The sequence below is a fragment of the Amphiura filiformis genome, chromosome 6, assembly GCF_039555335.1.
Source record: "Amphiura filiformis chromosome 6, Afil_fr2py, whole genome shotgun sequence".
NCBI lineage: Eukaryota > Metazoa > Echinodermata > Ophiuroidea > Amphilepidida > Amphiuridae > Amphiura > Amphiura filiformis.
In genome coordinates, this window is record NC_092633.1 from 55,237,395 (window position 1) to 55,251,863 (window position 14,469).

Below are 14,469 nucleotides of genomic sequence, written 5' to 3' on the forward strand. Positions count from 1 at the left end.
GGGCAAGAAAACCCTATCTGCAATAGCTACCAGGTGTAAAATGTGTGCAATATAGAATGCAGAAATTACCCAAATGTCTATGGAGCAGCTATCACTGCAAACCCAGAACGTCATTAATTATAAAAGTAATTAATTATACAAATTAGCTAATTTAAATTACAGCTCATTATGTATTCATGATATTATTATGTAAATTAGGCATGAGTAATTTTTTTCTTCATTATTTAATGAAAGTCTATTCATTCATCATAAATTTGTCAAGTATGAACCTGATATGATGTTGACTAAAGAAACTGCAGTTAATTACTTAAATATAATACAAAAAAACAAAAACAAAAAACAACAACAAAGTTTTTGACGGTGTCTGGAATAGAATTTTCACTTTTTCTGTAAACATGATATGTGTCACCATTGCTCAAAGCCAAATCCGAAAAGTAACAAGAGCACCAATGGTGCTGTAGCTCATTTTCCCTAATTAAATATGCAAATTAGCTAATTAATATGCTTAACATTTGAGTATTTTTTTGTTTATATCAGTTACTTTGTACCAAGTTTTGAATTTCTATGATCTTCACACAAAAACTGATTACACCTGTCTCACCTTAGGCCAAATTTTTAAGAGCTGTATAGTCAATAAGATAACAATAATGTTAATTGGACCACTAAGTACTTATCTTGGAGACAAACAACTGGGTGAGAAGGAAAATAAGAAACAATTATATTGAGGGTTTAAGACCATACGCTGCAAACCCAAAGTGCCTATATTTCAGCAGATCCTCTAAAATTGGTTTGGCAGTAACAATGAGGGATTAATTACTAAATATAGGCACAAATTTAGACCACTATTTGGGAGTATACAATCCAGAAGATCAGACCTCAAATGTAGTCTGATAAATAGACTCAAAATTAGACACTATAAGCCCAAAACAGCATAGGGTGCATTTTACACATGGGTGGTTCTGGAATAAGAAGCAAACATGGGTAACATTATGGGCTCTTATAAATCATTGCAAAGGAGCAATTTCCAGTTCAGTGAATTGCTAGCAAACAATAAGCATGGATTTCAATGGTGATGTTATTATTTGAACAGTAATTTTACATATAGTTGTACAACAATCAACATTGAATAATAGTTAGTGATCTTCAGAAAAAGTATAAAACAAACCATTTGGGCTGGTAAATTGGGAGGGAGCTAGCAGACCATGAATGTGTCTATTCGGACGGAAAGTGTGATTTTTAGAGCATTTTGTTACGAAAATATTTAACAAATTTCATAGAATAGTCTCCTTTGCAGACTGTTTGTGGTGCTGATCATATTACAAACACTGTAGAAACTCCTTGATCTGGCGATGCTGTTTCATTTTGTAAAAGATGTTGAATTTTGTTCCTTCAATGTTTGCTTTTCAGGGTTGCTTTGCCTTACATTGGCAAGTCCATAGATATTGCACCAAGGCCAACTAATAACTCAATGGTGCTACTATGTGCTAATAATGTGTAATATGTTTCCAATTGGGAGGTTTTGGGGGGACCAGTAAACAACTATAAAGGCTTAGCAGTTATAAAATACTGAGTAAATAAACTGAGAGCTAATTAAATACACTTAATTAGGTCAGGCAAACATGTTGTGAAAGTTGTAATGATATCGAGAAGGTCGTATCTGCAATAGCTACCCTATAGACCTTTGACCATTTCTGCATTCTATATTGTACATAATCTTAAAAATAAAGCACTTGACAGCTATTGCATAAACCCTACCTATGTGTTTTTACAATTTTGTATATATAAGAGATCAAGTACACATTAGGAGTTTAGGGCAAGAAAACCCTATCTGCAATAGCTGCCAGGTGTAAAATGTGTGCAATATAGAATGCAGAAATTACCCAAATGTCTTTGGAGCAGCTATCACTGCAAACCCAGAACGTCTAAATTCAGCAAAACTTCTAGTATTGGAGATTAGATATGAATAGAGTATTATTAGCCTTGGTTAAACTGATACTGGACAAAATTACTTATGGAAACAATTATAGACACATTCATGGTCTGCTAGCTCCCTCCCAATTTACCAGCCCAAATGGTTTGTTTTACACTTTTTCTGAAGATCACTAACTATTATTCAATGTTGATTGTTGTACAACTATATGTAAAATTACTGTTCAAATAATAACATCACCATTGAAATCCATGCTTATTGTTTGCTAGCAATTCACTGAACTGGAAATTGCTCCTTTGCAATGATTTATAAGAGCCCATAATGTTACCCATGTTTGCTTCTTATTCCAGAACCACCCATGTGTAAAATGCACCCTATGCTGTTTTGGGCTTATAGTGTCTAATTTTGAGTCTATTTATCAGACTACATGTGAGGTCTGATCTTCTGGATTGTATACTCCCAAATAGTGGTCTAAATTTGTGCCTATATTTAGTAATTAATCCCTCATTGTTACTGCCAAACCAATTTTAGAGGATCTGCTGAAATATAGGCACTTTGGGTTTGCAGTGTATGGTCCTAAACCCTCAATATAATTGTTTCTTGTTTTCCTTCTCACCCAGTTGTTTGTCTCTAAGATAAGTACTTAGTGGTCCAATTAACATTATTGTTATCTTATTGACTATACAGCTCTTAAAAATTTGGCCTAAGGTGAGACAGGTGTAATCAGTTTTTGTGTGAAGATCATAGAAATTCAAAACTTGGTACAAAGTAACTGATATAAACAAAAATACTCAAATGTTAAGCATATTAATTAGCTAATTTGCATATTTAATTAGGGAAAATGAGCTACAGCACCATTAGTGCTCTTGTTACTTTTCGGATTTGGCTTTGAGCAATGGTGACACATATCAATTATCATGTTTACAGAAAAAGTGAAAATTCTATTCCAGACACCGTCAAAAACTTTGTTGTTGTTGTTTTTTTGTTTTGTTTTTTTGTTTTTTTGTATTATATTTAAGTAATTAACTGCAGTTTCTTTAGTCAACATCATATCAGGATCATACTTGACAAATTTATGATGAATGAATAGACTTTCATTAAATATTGAAGAAAAAAATTACTCATGCCTAATTTACATAATAATATCATGAATACATAATGAGCTGTAATTTAAATTAGCTAATTTGTATAATTAATTACTTTTTGTGTATTTTTTGTTATCAATTGAAAGAACTTCGTATACATATGTGTGCAAAAAGCCGCACCCTGATATCATGTACGGTTTTCTATTGCCATTCATTTTGCATATTAATCAGCTTTAATTTGTCTGCAGATTGGCCGAAATTGTTAAAATAGTAAATTTGGTTAATTTATTATAATTATTCAATGATAGATTTTTAAATTTTGTTTTCTTTAACGAAGTCAGGAAAGATACGGTAGGCATTTAACCTGTGATAGTTAAATTAACGCTGCTTTTTCAAGAAAGCGTCCAAATAAACCTTCAAAATCTCGAAATGTGCATATTTTGTCATTATAGCCATTTTGTGGCAGGTTTTTATTCCATTTACGAGCATTTTAAAATTGACACTACATCACTGCATTGACCGATTTCAATTCCGTTTTTTTATTTTTGATGCTTTCATAAAGCTCATTCATGTATAGAAACATTAAATAACGTGTTTCTGCTGCGCTTGTTTTTGAGGTGATATGCCTACTAATACACGTATTGTAGGCGCTGGAATTGATCAATCCAAGAAATTATGGCCTCTAAACCATAATGTACGATTATAAAGCCATAATGTTTTCGTCAAATTTTTATTTGGTCATTTTTTATTCAAAATGTTAAACTAATATTAGTAATCATTGTTGTCCATTTTAAACTGAAATAACAAGGTAAAATGAAAGAAATCCCACTGGTTATTTTGGCCATTTTACGTGCAAAGCTACATATACAAAGAAATGTTAAAATGAAGAAGCTGACCAAAATTTAAAACGGCACTTATATAGCAGAGACGCAAGTAATTACCTTTTGTCTTATATAAACCCGCCGTAATTGCTATCTTCAGTAGATAGTCAAAATAATAATAATCATTAAAAATCATTAAACATAAAGAACACAAAAAGAGGTATAAATTATTTTCTTTGTAGGCTCTATATGCTATCTATAGTGGATAGCAAGCAAAGCAAAAAAACATGTAAAACAATAATGTTCCAAAAAACATTACCTAACACGCGTTCTATTAGATGATGATTCAGTACGGCAAGTCTGAGGATTCAGTGCGCAAAATCCCGGGGCAAAACAGATATAATTGACCGCGCGCTTAGAAAAATAATAGCCAATAGGCCGAATGCAAAGCTATAAAGAAATGTTAAAATGAAGAAGCGGACCAAAATTTAAAACGGCATTTATATAGCAGAGATTATCATGAACATGAAGGAAAATATCAGAAACAAAACAAAAATCAAACAAAACAAAACAAAAAACAATGACTATTTTGTGCACAAGAAATTACCTTTTGTCTTATATAAACCAGCCGTAATTGCTATCTTCAGTAGATAGTCAAAATAATAATCATTAAAAAAATCATTAAACATAAAGAAAAAATAGAGGTATTAATTATTTTCTCTGTAGGTCCTAAATGCTATCTACAGAAGATAGCAAGAATTATAGAGCAAAAAAACAAACATGCAAAACAATAATATTCCAAAAAACATTGCCTAACACGCGTTCTATAGATGATGATTCAGTACGGCAAATCTGAGGATTCAGTGCGAAAAATCCCGGGGCAAAACGGATATAATTGACCGCGCGCTTAGAAAAATAATAGCCAATAGGCCGAATGCAAAGCTATAAAGAAATGTTAAAATGAAGAAGCGGACCAAAATTTAAAACGGCATTTATATAGCAGAGATTATCAGGAACATGAAGGAAAATATAAGAAACAAAACAAAAATCAAACAAAACAAAACAAAACAAAAAACAATGATTATTTTGTGCACAAGAAATTACCACTTGTCTTATATAAACCAGCCGTAATTGCTATCTTCAGTAGATAGTCAAAATAATAATCATTAAAAAATCATTAAACATAAAAAAAAAAATAGAGGTATTAATTATTTTCTCTGTAGGTCCTAAATGCTATCTACAGAAGATAGCAAGAATTAGAGCAAAAAAACAAACATGCAAAACAATAATATTCCAAAAAACATTGCCTAACACGCGTTCTATAGATGATGATTCAGTACGCAAAATCTAATGATTCAGTACGCAAAATCCCGGTGCAAAACGGCTGTAATTGGCCGCGCGCTTAAAAAAATAGCCAATTGGCCGAATGCAAAGCTATAAAGAAATGTTAAAATGAAGAAGCGGACCAAAATTTAAAACGGCATTTATATAGCAGAGATTATCATGAACATGAAGGAAAATATCAGAAACAAAACAAAAATCAAACAAAACAAAACAAAAAAACAATGATTATTTTGTGCACAAGAAATTACCTTTTGTCTTATATAAACCAGCCGTAATTGCTATCTTCAGTAGATAGTCAAAATAATAATCATTAAAAAAATCATTAAAAAAAAAAAAAAAATAGAGGTATTAATTATTTTCTCTGTAGGTCCTAAATGCTATCTACAGAAGATAGCAAGAATGATAGAGCCGAAAAACCAGCATGCAAGACAATAATGTACCAAAAGACATTGCCTAACACGCGTTCTATAGATGATGATTCAGTACGGCAAATCTGAGGATTCAGTGCGCAAAATCCCGGGGCAAAACGGTTATAATTGACCGCGCGCTTAGAAAAATAATAGCCAATAGGCCGAATGCAAAGCTATAAAGAAATGTTAAAATGAAGAAGCGGACCAAAATTTAAAACGGCATTTATATAGCAGAGATTATCAGGAACATGAAGGAAAATATCAGAAACAAAACAAAAATCAAACAAAACAAAACAAAAAACAATGATTATTTTGTGCACAAGAAATTACCTTTTGTCTTATATAAACCAGCCGTAATTGCTATCTTCAGTAGATAGTCAAAATAATAATCATTAAAAAAATCATTAAACATAAAGAAAAAATAGAGGTATTAATTATTTTCTCTGTAGGTCCTAAATGCTACAGAAGATAGCAAGAATTATAGAGCAAAAAAACAAACATGCAAAACAATAATATTCCAAAAAACATTGCCTAACACGCGTTCTATAGATGATGATTCAGTACGGCAAATCTGAGGATTCAGTGCGAAAAATCCCGGGGCAAAACGGATATAATTGACGCGCGCTTAGAAAAATAATAGCCAATAGGCCGAATGCAAAGCTATAAAGAAATGTTAAAATGAAGAAGCGGACCAAAATTTAAAACGGCATTTATATAGCAGAGATTATCAGGAACATGAAGGAAAATATAAGAAACAAAACAAAAATCAAACAAAACAAAACAAAACAAAAAACAATGATTATTTTGTGCACAAGAAATTACCACTTGTCTTATATAAACCAGCCGTAATTGCTATCTTCAGTAGATAGTCAAAATAATAATCATTAAAAAAATCATTAAACATAAAGAAAAAATAGAGGTATTAATTATTTTCTCTGTAGGTCCTAAATGCTATCTACAGAAGATAGCAAGAATTAGAGCAAAAAAACAAACATGCAAAACAATAATATTCCAAAAAACATTGCCTAACACGCGTTCTATAGATGATGATTCAGTACGCAAAATCTAATGATTCAGTATACGCAAAATCCCGGTGCAAAACGGCTGTAATTGGCCGCGCGCTTAAAAAAATAGCCAATTGGCCGAATGCAAAGCTATAAAGAAATGTTAAAATGAAGAATCGGACCAAAATTTAAAACGGCATTTATATAGCAGAGATTATCATGAACATGAAGGAAAATATCAGAAACAAAACAAAAATCAAACAAAACAAAACAAAAAACAATGATTATTTTGTGCACAAGAAATTACCTTTTGTCTTATATAAACCAGCCGTAATTGCTATCTTCAGTAGATAGTCAAAATAATAATCATTAAAAGTAAAGAAAAAAAAATAGAGGTATTAATTATTTTCTCTGTAGGTCCTAAATGCTATCTACAGAAGATAGCAAGAATTATAGAGCAAAAAAACAAGCATGCAAAACAATAATATTCCAAAAAACATTGCCTAACACGCGTTCTATAGATGATGATTCAGTACGGCAAATCTGAGGATTCAGTGCGCAAAATCCCGGGGCAAAACGGATATAATTGACCGCGCGCTTAGAAAAATAATAGCCAATAGGCCGAATGCAAAGCTATAAAGAAATGTTAAAATGAAGAAGCGGACCAAAATTTAAAACGGCATTTATATAGCAGAGATTATCAGGAACATGAAGGAAAATATAAGAAACAAAACAAAAATCAAACAAAACAAAACAAAACAAAAAACAATGATTATTTTGTGCACAAGAAATTACCACTTGTCTTATATAAACCAGCCGTAATTGCTATCTTCAGTAGATAGTCAAAATAATAATCATTAAAAAATCATTAAACATAAAGAAAAAATAGAGGTATTAATTATTTTCTCTGTAGGTCCTAAATGCTATCTACAGAAGATGGCAAGAATTAGAGCAAAAAAACAAACATGCAAAACAATAATATTCCAAAAAACATTGCCTAACACGCGTTCTATAGATGATGATTCAGTACGCAAAATCTAATGATTCAGTACGCAAAATCCCGGTGCAAAACGGCTGTAATTGGCCGCGCGCTTAAAAAAATAGCCAATTGGCCGAATGCAAACCTATAAAGAAATGTTAAAATGAAGAAGCGGACCAAAATTTAAAACGGCATTTATATAGCAGAGATTATCATGAACATGAAGGAAAATATCAGAAACAAAACAAAAATCAAACAAAACAAAACAAAAAACAATGATTATTTTGTGCACAAGAAATTACCTTTTGTCTTATATAAACCAGCCGTAATTGCTATCTTCAGTAGATAGTCAAAATAATAATCATTAAAAAAATCATTAAACATAAAGAAAAAATAGAGGTATTAATTATTTTCTCTGTAGGTCCTAAATGCTATCTACAGAAGATAGCAAGAATTATAGAGCAAAAAAACAAACATACAAAACAATAATATTCCAAAACACATTGCCTCACACGCGTTCTAGATTTGGTGTTCTCCTTGCCTGTTTTCCGGCAAATCTGAGGATTCAGTGCGCAAAATCCCGGGGCAAAACGGATATAATTGACCGCGCGCTTAGAAAAATAATAGCCAATAGGCCGAATGCAAAGCTATAAAGAAATGTTAAAATGAAGAAGCGGACCCAAATTTAAAACGGCATTTATATAGCAGAGATTATCAGGAACATGAAGGAAAATATAAGAAACAAAACAAAATCAAACAAAACAAAACAAAACAAAAAACAATGATTATTTTGTGCACAAGAAATTACCACTTGTCTTATATAAACCAGCCGTAATTGCTATCTTCAGTAGCTAGTCAAAATAATATTCATTAAAAAAATAATTAAACATAAAGAAAAAATAGAGGTATTAATTATTTTCTCTGTAGGTCCTAAATGCTATCTACAGAAGATAGCAATAATTAGAGCAAAAAAACAAACATGCAAAACAATAATATTCCAAAAAACATTGCCTAACACGCGTTCTATAGATGATGATTCAGTACGCAAAATCTAATGATTCAGTACGCAAAATCCCGGTGCAAAACGGCTGTAATTGGCCGCGCGCTTAAAAAAAATAGCCAATAGGCCGAATGCAAAGCTATAAAGAAATGTTAACATGAAGAAGCTGACCAAAATTTAAAACGGCACTTATATAGCAGAGATTATCAGGAACATGAAGGAAAATATAAGAAACAAAACAAAAATCAAACAAAACAAAACAAAACAAAAAAAACAATGATTATTTTGTGCACAAGAAATTACCACTTGTCTTATATAAACCAGCCGTAATTGCTATCTTCAGTAGATAGTCAAAATAATATTCATTAAAAAATAATTAAACATAAAAAAAAAAATAGAGGTATTAATTATTTTCTCTGTAGGTCCTAAATGCTATCTACAGAAGATAGCAATAATAAGAGCAAAAAAACAAACATGCAAAACAATAATATTCCAAAAAACATTGCCTAACACGCGTTCTATAGATGATGATTCAGTACGCAAAATCTAATGATTCAGTACGCAAAATCCCGGTGCAAAACGGCTGTAATTGGCCGCGCGCTTAAAAAAATAGCCAATAGGCCGAATGCAAAGCTATAAAGAAATGTTAACATGAAGAAGCTGACCAAAATTTAAAACGGCACTTATATAGCAGAGATTATCAGGAACATGAAGGGAAAAAAACAAGAAAAAAAAACAGACAAACAAACAAACAAACAAACAACAACAACAAGTGATGATTCAGTACGCAAGAAATTACCTTGTATTATATAAAGACAAAATAAGAGGTGTTGGTCACACGAGACCTGGCTATAATAATTGGTAACGGCTCCCAAATTTCCTGTGTATGATAGGCCCCGATCGCGTCGTAAATGCTATCTAGAGTAGGTAGCGAAAAATAAACAAACACACATTGAAATATTTGATATCAAAATAATAATACCAAAAGACTTTCCTAACACACGTTCTGCTAAATGCTATCTTCAGTAGAAACATGTTTGTCATCCATCAGACTTATACTAGCTGGGCACGCGCTCAGAAAAGTAGTAAAAATAGCATGTAGATATTTAGTCTACTGTAGTAGACCAGTTTAATTTATCATTCCCTAAATTAATCTCTCTGACCTGACCATGGAAAAGTCATCATTCCTGTTCTGATTCAACAGCTCAGATATCCATGAGGGTTCTCTGGGCAGGGCAGTCACTGGAGACGTGATGTGTTTCGTCATAGATTTTAAATGGTTTCATGCATGGAAACGTATGAATTGTTTAACAAAAAAAAAAAAAGGAATGCAGCGCAGTCTAGTAGATATTCAGATCGTAACGAGCTATTTGACGAATAATTCTAAATGTATTACCTACTGTATTTTATATAGACTTTTCAACTTTTCAAATATTTTTAACCATTAAAAGTCGGGTGGTTGTTTCAACTTTTTTGGCCCTTGTCGATCAAAATTCAGTTTTTTCTATGATAAGCCCGGTAAATAATTCATTTGAAAAGTTGAATTTTTCCTAATTATATAGGACGAATTAGGTTTCATATCTAATAATGCTCCCCGATATCTACCACAATAATTTGTTTAGCCACGATCCTGCTACGTATCATCATGCTATAATAGCTGGCTCTAATTGATTCTACACTCAATTGTTTTTTATTCGTTTGATATCAAAACTGAACGATTTTTATCCATCACTGACAAAAACTTTTAAATATTATTCCATTAGCAGTTATTTTTATCATAAACCACTTAACTGAAAAATTGAACCTCGCGCTCGGCACAAGCATCGTACCAAAACTTACGAGGAGTGCAGCAGGAGAGCAGGCTCTACGTGGTCACAGAATAGGCTTTTGGGATTTTGTGTTTTACAGAGAAATCATCCAAAAGGATCATTGGTTATTTGACGAGGATATAAGATATCTTACAGAATAATTCTAATATACATGGGTAAGATAAATTATTTTGATATATGACCGGGCTTTAGGCTATAATTGAATTATATAAAGGTCTAGTTTCTGTTGAAGCATTGTGCCCTATTAACATTAAAAGTGATATTCTTTTGAGTTTTGATACTAATCACATATTAGGGTGTGGAATACAAAATGTTGTTTTATAAAGATATTAAAATGATTATAGTGTAAACTTTAGACAACATTCGAGGGGAATTTCTGGTAATCTTCATATTTCATATTATTCTTAATTCACTTCAATTCAAATTCAAATTTAATTTCTTTCAATTCAACTCATCTTTTATTTCCATAATGAATACGTCATACGTAACCCGAATGGGAACTATGGAGTTTGGCTGAAATATTGGTAAACGTCACGAAGATGGTATTGTCATTTTGTAATGCTCGATAAAAAAGCATTGCTACACGAAAAAGAGCTCTTTTGTTGTACACACCAACAGCAAATGTAATGTTAAAGATGGATACATTTGTCCTGCGCTTCTTGGTCAAAATAATAAGGAAATTGCCTTTTAATTGTTTTGTGCAAAATTTGTTTGAGATAACAGCACCTTATTTTCAATTTATTTCAGGTAGAATTGATTTCACCATAAAGTCGACAATTTCGACTGGATCCCATGCATGATGTTATTACGATATCTTTTGTTGCTTATATTCGATGGTGTTTTATGTCAGAGGCCCTGGCATCCAGGCTGGATTGATCCATGGGATGACACCTGGCGAAATCCACCATATGAGCCGGAACCGTCCAATTACCCAAGTAAGAAAATCACAAAGCAAATAAATAAATAAAGTTTTATTTGAAGAAAAAAATGAACGCTTAAAAAAATCAAACTTCAAGCAAAACACTTTTAAAGTAGGAAAACATAAGTAGGCCTACCATGTTATAAGTTGTTACTGAGGTGAATGTTTTGCATAAGATATGCAGCCCAGTCCCGCATATCCGTTTCATGCGGATCAAAATGGAAATATTTTCCCTCATCAGTAAAAATGTTAAACATTACGTTTGAAATATGATTTGTTTAATCAACTTTAAAACAGTCGCACGTGACATGCTTCTTCAAAAGCAAACATATAATAAATAATCATAATTCGTCAAAGCAGAAGCATTGATGCATTTTTCGAATGGACCAATGGTGGGTGTGCACCAGGCGGGCCGCCAGGAGGAAAAGTCCCCTACTTGGGCTCCCTCTTCCCACGTTGCCCTCCCCGTTGCCCCCCCCCCCCAGTAAAAATATCACCAAAAAGATTGGGGGGGAAAGCACATATTCCCTTTGCCCTTCATATTTGCTGTGGAGAATACATTTCATGTTTACCATTATCTTCATGCAATATTTGCGGGATAATGCATTATTTTGGTGATTTTGACCAAAAAAGGTGACCTGATATATTTGGAAAATCAAATTCTTTAAAACGTACGTATAACATAAAATGTCATCCCTTTTAAGCACTCATGCAAAAAGAATATGTAAATGTTTTTTTTTGTAAATGTGACTAATTCCTATTAATTAATGACATTTATACATCGTGATATTGGTAGTCTACAGTGTTTTTATTTATGATAATCATCATGATCATGTAATATATTGATTTCAAGTGAAAGGCCCTATTTTTCTCATAAACATATTGGAATTAAAAGTTCCAACTCAGTGTCTTTCTGAAGATATCATCAAAAAACTGCCTAATTAGTCTAAAATATGGTATACCATAATTAGTCTCAAATATGGTATACCATATTTGAGACTATAATTCGACAGTTTTTTGATGATTTTTCGGAAATATACCGATTTGGAACGCCCAATTTCAATATGTTTATGAGAAAAATATGAGCTTTCATCTGATACCAAAATCAGCATTTTGATGAGGTAAAGTGGGGGATGAGATTGTCAATCAAGTTACCCACCTTTAATCTCACGTACTTATTCGTTTGTTTCTTTTTTTTAAAGACAGTTGTGGAGGGACGTTTACTCTTCAACCTAATACTGGAAACGTCGAACTGTTCTCTCCTTTATATCCGAACCGAGTCAAATCTGGAAAAAAATGCGAATTCGTCTTAAACAGGGGATCAGAACACGGCTTTATAAAATTGTCTTTTAAGAAAGCAGAAAGGTTTGGACATTTTGAAATAACCGCTGGGGGAAAATCGTGGAAATTTGACGGTTCTAACGGTTTGAATTTCTTATCTTCGAACCATGAAACTGTCGTCATGAAGTTCAAATCTCCTGGAAATAACAGAGATGATATCTGGGAAGAATATACCGCATTTCTTGTTCATGCAAAATGGATGGATGGAAATGCTAATGGTAGGTTTTTAAAATCGTCAGGGCGGCAAAAAATGAAGGGGCGGCAAAACGAGTTAGCAAAGAAAAAAGGGCGCAAAAAATTGAAAAAGCATAAAATTTTTTGAAAATAGGTTGCTTTTAGGGCGCTAACGCCTAAAATCCTTTTTTTTTTTTTTTTTTTTTTTTTGCTCTTCACTTTTTCAAACGACCGTGAAATAAATTGGGTCAACCTTTTCGGGCTGTTAAGGAAGGGGCGGCAAAATTGTTTCTTCTTCAGCCCCCGGGGTTGGGGCGTCCACGGTACGCCACTGGTATTATAGCCAGGGGAAGCCGGGTGGAAATCCCCTTTCTCAACAGAAATTTTCAGGGATGAAAATATGGACGGCAAAGAGTAAAGTGTCATTAAAATGACTAAAAATGGGACAAAAAATTGGCTATAAAACGAGGACTATTCCCGAGAGGTCTCGAGTTGGAATTATATTGAACCATTTTACCATTGAAGCCTGATGTATTTTCTATACAGGCTTCAATGGTAAAAATACACACACAAAAAGTAAAAATATAAAAAAATAAAATCACTATAACGCTTCATGAATAAATATTCAATCACGCTTAATCTATATTTGCTTCTATTAGATAATTATTAATTTTTATGTTTTTGTAGATTCCAGCCAATGTTCAGGAAACAGGGAGTTTCCATGCACAAAACTTCATACTGTTGGATTCATTTGTTTGACTGGCCCAGAAAGATGTGATGGGAGCGCCATATGCCCGGATAGATCAGACGAGTCAAAATGTGGTAAGAAATTAATGTGCAATTCCCTAATGTCAAGAATGTTTCGTTTTTTCTTCTTCCACAAATACTGCGAGAAGCTTTTGTCGGTATACGGTATACATGATATAGAGAATATCAGATGCAGGCGCATTATAATGGATAACATAATTTAGTAGTTCCCCCTCCCCCTCCAAAGTAGTTAGCTGAACTGATGTAGGGATTGAGGGTATGCTGGGTAACTACTGAATTGATAGCCTCCCTTGTGAGCTCTTTTCCCCCGTCTTTTCCTTGCAGGAAAGGAAATGAGATATCAACTGAACGATGTAGCCTCCCTTGTGAGCCCTTGTGCTTGCAGGGAAGGGAACGAGGGCATTAACTAAGCTGATGTAGCCTACCTTGTGCTTGCATGAAAGGGAACGAGGGCATCAACTGATGCATCAACTGAGCTGATGTAGCCTACCTTGTGCTTGCATGAAAGGGAACGAGGGCATCAACTGAGCTGATGTAGCCTACCTTGTGCTTGCAGAAAAGAGAATGAGGGCATCAACTGAGCTGATGTAGCTTACCTTGTGCTTGCAGGAAAAGAAACGAGGCCGTCAACTGAGCTGATGTAGCCTAACTTGTGCTTGCAGGAAAGGGAATGAGATATCAATTGAACTGATTTAGCCCCATTTAGCTTCCCTGGTGCTTGCATGAAAGGGAACGAGGGCATTAACTGAGCTGATGTAGCCTACATTGTGCTTGCAGGAAAAGAAACGAGGCCGTCAACTGAGCTGATGTAGCCTAACTTGTGCTTGCAGGAAAGGGAATGAGATATCAATTGAACTGATTTAGC

General features: G+C 33.3%; 1 long non-coding RNA gene across 1 annotated transcript; it reads left to right on the forward strand.

The window, feature by feature from the left end:
* Positions 1 to 11,209: 11,209 nt before the first annotated feature.
* LOC140154289 (uncharacterized) lies at positions 11,210 to 13,652 on the forward strand. Its single transcript, XR_011859296.1, has 3 exons — positions 11,210 to 11,337; positions 12,524 to 12,880; positions 13,524 to 13,652. It is a non-coding gene; the product is annotated as an uncharacterized lncRNA (long non-coding RNA).
* The last annotated feature ends 817 nt before the right edge of the window (positions 13,653 to 14,469 follow it).